This window comes from Tenebrio molitor, chromosome 4 (genome assembly GCF_963966145.1).
Source record: "Tenebrio molitor chromosome 4, icTenMoli1.1, whole genome shotgun sequence".
NCBI classification, from domain to species: domain Eukaryota; kingdom Metazoa; phylum Arthropoda; class Insecta; order Coleoptera; family Tenebrionidae; genus Tenebrio; species Tenebrio molitor.
In genome coordinates, this window is record NC_091049.1 from 16,310,530 (window position 1) to 16,316,590 (window position 6,061).

Consider the following 6,061-nt stretch of genomic DNA (forward strand, 5'->3'; position numbering starts at 1 on the left):
CCTGCTGGAAAATCTATTTCTTCTGTAGATTTGGAGTCTGAAGAAACAGACCCTCAGCCTGGATCATCAAATGACCCTACTCAAATTTTAAGTGAGACTGAAGAAGACTGTGATATAGAAAATGAGCCTGCAATTGAAAACTGTGATGTAACTCAGGTTCAAATACCCATACAAGACTGCAATATGTTAGCAAATAAGTTCATTGTAGCTTCCTTTGTCTATAATGAAGGCACAAAAAAAGAAAGTACAAAATATTGTGGCAAAAGTGTTGAAAATAATTTCTAAAAATGAGATTAAAATTGACTGTTTGAGACCTTTCAAAGAGTACGAGTATAACCATAAATTTATATATCCCAATGTTAGAGATGTGAACACAATTAAGTTTAATCAAATAAAATTTGAACTTACAGAGCCCGTGATTTGCAGAGGGGTTCACACCTTTGCAGGCGATGTATTTTAATATGTTTAAATGTTTTTTCCTGCCTACGTAGGTACCTACATATCTAGTTTTGTTAATTTTTTAAAGATATTAATATTGTTTTTTTTTATGTTTAATAATATGAATAAAAGTTTATTTCGTGAACAATTCCCACTCTTATTCGAATTTTCATCAAATAAAAGATCATACAATCGTTCCATAATGGTTGCAATGCGTTCCTATATGAACCTGCTACGTATTTCAAGCTTAAAAATACATCGTTTCATATAACTCCAAACCTTGGGTTATATGGAACGATAAAAAATTTAAAAAATTAAACAAATTACAAAATTTATGAAAATCAGGATCATGGAAAATCAAACTAGAAACTAACTCGCATCCATTAAAACAAAATCGAAAATTTTTGGTAAAACCATTCAAAACTTATTAACAAAAATAGTGAAAAATCGTTCCATATATACCCATGTTACGGTACTGATTTTAAGTAATATGTACCTATTTTATAAAAAATATATCATTATGGATGACTTGGAGGAATAAGGAGCAAGGCATAAATAATTAATATTATTTAAATCCAATGCTGTTTTTAAATAAACACCAAAAATCTGTATTTTTCAATAGAAACTGCTTTTAGAGTCCACTTTTACAGGTACACTCTAGTTGTTGGCACTCTAATTTATATTTCACTAAATCATCTGTAAATAAACAAGCTCCGAAGAAGCATGGCTATTGAAACGTCAGCTACCCAGCAATCCAGACGACCGCGGCATAACCCGGAAAACAATAACCCTATTGACAACGGCCGTGAAAACCTGCATTTGATTATTGCTACGAGGATTCTCCAGCCAGCCGATGTGTCTTGCTTTAGACCATTAAAAGCTTTTTGGAAACATGGTGTATTCAAATGGAGAAGAAGCAAAACATTTTCTCAACTTACTAAAACAGATTTTGCTCCAATCCTAAATGAAATAATCTCCGACTTAGTACCAGAAAGTATTTCCAATGGCTTTCGAACGTGTGGGCTCTGCCCCTGGAACGTAAATGCAATTGATTTTACCAAGTGCCTCGGAAAACAAACCAATAAAGGCCCTCCGCGAGATACCTTACCCACAACATCTTTGAGCTTCGATAAATTTATTAAATTGATTGGACCTAGTAAATTTGAAGAGTTACGCAGTATTTCTTTGAATGAACTACATAGTTTTTCTGAAGAGTTTCAAATCCTACAAAAAGAACCGTCCATGATCCATTATTGCACCTCCTTAAGAAGAGCCTCAACTAAGACAAGAACCATCTATTACACTACTGAAGAACAGCTGTTAGTGCGTTTGGTAAAAGAAAAAACGGCATAATTGAATGCAAAGAAAGCAACAATGTCAAAAATGTAAAAAAAGGCCGAGCGCTGGAAGCACATTGAATTTGACTTCGATAGGCTAATCTTCGTTCCATTACAGAAATTTGGAAGTCCTAAAAAAAATATGAAAACTTAAAAAATAAGAGTGAAACGAAAATTTGCCGATGAAAAGGTTTATTTGATGGGTACTGGTGGAGGTTCAGAACAGAAAAAAATTAATTTATCAAGTGGAGAAGAAGAAATGGATAAGGACATGCAGGAGATTTTAGGTGAAAGAATTGAGGGATTGCCAACAGAATTTGATGGCGATGCAAGAGGTATTTGTTTAGTTTTGGTACATATTGATAATAATGATGGCGCATTAACCCATTAGGTACCAGTGTGATCATTTGGTGGTTTCAACTGATAAATCAACTATTGACCGCCAGGAGGCACTATTTTGATGTAGTGACCATAGACAACACAGCACACCTATTGAACGCAAACTCCAATGCATTTTCCCCGTTTTTTTGGAAACTTATGCCAAAATTTAAAAATAGTAGTTTATTTAACGAGTTCCTGTGTAATTTGGGCTTTTTTTGGCATGAGTGGGCCACGAGAGCCAAAAAAAGCCCAAATTACACAAGAACGAGTTGAATACAACGTTTTTTTTGTTCGACGAGCCCCCCAAAGGCTCCAAATCGCTGAAAACCTTTAAAATTAGCTTGACGTTTCGTTTTGACAAGTTGTCAAATTTATCAAAATCCGTCCACACAGGAGAAAATTCTCAAATTCTGACAGTGTCGAACAAAAAATTATATTTTGACATATCAAGTCATAAATAATTAATTTACTATTATGAGACTTTGCAGCGTGCAAAGGTATTATAAACCATGTGGAACTCGCCATAGATTTCCAAATCCAATTATATATCCTGGACGTTTTATGGAATGGATTAAAAAGACGGGTAACACGCAGTTATCAACTTTGGTTTGGAGCCAATGAAAGTGTAGGTATAACAGCTACACTTTGTGTGGACTTCATTTTACCAGCACGAACGAATGTGGCCGTACCCTCCATACAACTTTCCTCCTTTTCCAGTCCAGACTTACTTCCAGTAATAGTAAAAAAATATTGATAATTATATTTTAACTGAAAACTACTTTTTATAGAATTTTCATCCGATCTATTGATCTACGATATTTCTACTGAAGACGCTATAAAATGCAATGGAAATGTATCGAAAAAGATTGAAAATAGAAACTTCAAAATTAATGTAGTCTTTTAATTTCATAAATAAATTAAGTACTTTAAATTGAAACAAATAAAAAAGCCAGGATATCTAGCTGGCTGTGTCTTATTTTGCACCTACCGCAAGCCAGTAGATGGTGTCGGAGCACGAAAAACGATGGGAGTTTGCGTTCTATAGGTTTACTGTGTTGTCTATGGTAGTGACGTTATTCGTGAATTCAAATTTTAGCAGAACAAAAAATGTCGGGCTAAGGTCACTAAATCAACACACACGTAGTGCACCTCGAAGTAAGTAGACAATTCTGGAATTATTTTTCGTTAGTTGAGCCTATTGATTAGAGAAGGTATAAAAACGAAAAAAAGACGTACAGATTTTGGAAACTGCAGGCTAAAACGATCTATTGTAAAGCTGCTAACAAATACAATCTATGATGCTTATAAAAGAAATGAGATTCCTACAGTGGAGATTATCAATTGGGAACTAAATGAAAAAGACATGAACCTCAATCACCACACATTAGGAAGATGGTTACGAAAAATTGGTTTTAAGTTCCAGACCATAAATAATGGAATGCGCAAGAATTGTTAGATGGCGGCGTTCATATGTAGATAATATTGCCAGATATAGAGCCAAAAATAGACAAATCTATTACCTAGATGAGACATGGTATGACACGCACGACACGGCGAAAAAAGGGTGGACTGATGGGTCAAACAACTGCCGAATCACAGCTATGGCTCCAGGGAAAGGACCTCGGTTGGTGATTTTACACTGTGGATCCAGTGGTGGCTTTGTTGAAAACGGATTATACTTGTGTGGAAAGAATATGGAACAGTGTAATGTAGATTACCATAAGAACATGGACGCTTGTATGTTTGAAGGATGGTTCGAAAACACTCTAATTCCAAAACTAAGACCAAATAGTGTAATTGTCCTAGACAATGCCTCATATCATTCGAGACAAAGTAATAAAATTCCGAATACAGGTTCTCTAAAAACAGAAATCCAGGATTTTTTAATGAAACACGAGTTATATTATGAAGACGGATATACCAAGAAGCAGTTATTAGAGGTCCTACGTACAAAGAGTTTTGAAAAACATTACCTAGTCGACCAATTAGCCCAGAAATATGGACATACGGTGTTGAGGTTACCCCCATACTTCTGTATTTTTAATCCGATTGAACTCATTTGGGGTCAGCTAAAAAAAAGAATGAAACGTAAGAATATTAACCCCAAATTTGAGAAGGCCGTACGAGAGTTAATACGAAATGAAGTCGCCAAAATTAATGCGGAGGATTGGATTAAAAAAATTGAAAAGACAATCAAAGAAGAAAACGAATATACATCTCTAGGGCAATTGATTTGTAATAGAGATGCAAATGAACAATTTATTATGTTAGCGCCATTTACCGGTCAGCCTGTACAGCACCGCGGATATTCGAAACCCAAGACGAAGGTCAACGCCAATGCATGGGTTTGGAATATCGAAAACGGGAACCGGGGAAGGAGTGCAAATTCAGACGCTTGAGACGTTAGAGAGAGAGATGTGCTAACTGATAATTGTTTATTGTGCACCTCATGTGTCGATTACTAGTATATTTCAAACCAAGGTAAGAAAGTGGTTTCTTGCAGACCGCAGGCAAAGATTATAAACCGAGTCGTAGACGAGGTTTGTAAGTGCCTAAGGTCTGCAAGGACACTTTCTTAACAAGGTTTGAATACAATTTTTTTCCCTACCGGCACAACTTTGTTGAAAAAAGTCAAAAAAGATGGTTATATTCGTGATTAAAAAAGTAACAAGGTCGCAAACTCGGCACAGTGTCCGAACGTCTCCTCCTTGTTATTTATAATCAAAATATTTCTTAATAACAAATAATTAAGTAGTTTTGTTGTGGATCATTAGCATTCGTGCAGTTAGTATGTCCTGCAGAAAGTGTAATCAATCTGTGTCAACAAATGACGTAATACTATGTGATGGGTGTAAATCTCCCTTTCATCCGACCTGTGCTGGATTATCCCGACAGGAAGCCGACGTATTAAGAGCTAAGAAGAGGAAAATCACATTCTTTTGCGATAAATGTAATGTAGTGCAAGTTATCGATGAATTGAGAGCTGATATGAGTGCGCTAAAAAACGAAATCGAGGCATTGAAAAACATGAAGCATGGTCAACCCGTGTCGTCGTCTATTCCTAATCAGGTATTTTCTGAGGATGATATTCTTAACGAGGTTGATGACCGGCAGCGTCGTATCAACAACATCATCATATATAATCTTCCCGAATCTACAGTCGAGGAGGCAGAGGGCAGGAAACTTGATGATCTTGCAAGATGCCTAAGTATAATTAACGCTGATAAGAATGACATTGTAAATTGTTACAGAATTGGTAAAAATACAGGAAACAGACCTCGTCTCTTCCTTATGAAATTTAATTCCTATTCAACACTGATTAATGTACTAAAACGTTATAAGGTAAAGGATAATATATATGTCAATCATGATTTGACTGCTCGTCAACGGAATAAGGCCTATTTAGTGCGGCAAGAGTTCCGTGAACGACGCAGTAAGGGCGAAAACATCAAGCTGAAGTACACTAACGGCATTCCCAATATCGTCAATGCGAGAATTGATGATCGAAAAAACCAATGAATAACTCAAGAACGCATAGCAATGTTACACTCCACATATTATATCAAAACGTACGCGGCCTTAACACCAAGATAGATACTTTCTTTACAAATATACTCCCTTGTCAGAATGATGTGATCCTGCTAACAGAAACATGGCTTAATGATAATGTCTTATCGTCTGAAATATTTAATGACCAATATCGTGTCTTTAGAAGTGACAGGAAGACTGGCAGAGGTGGTGGTGTGTTATCTGCTTTCAGACAAGTTTTAAGGGTCCATGAATTCACTATCAACTGCCCTGTCAATAATATTGATATTGTTGCTTGTAAGCTGCACCTTGGTAGTGATGGTGTGGTGTTAAATGTTGTAACCATATATATACCCCCCTCATCTCCAGTAGATAAC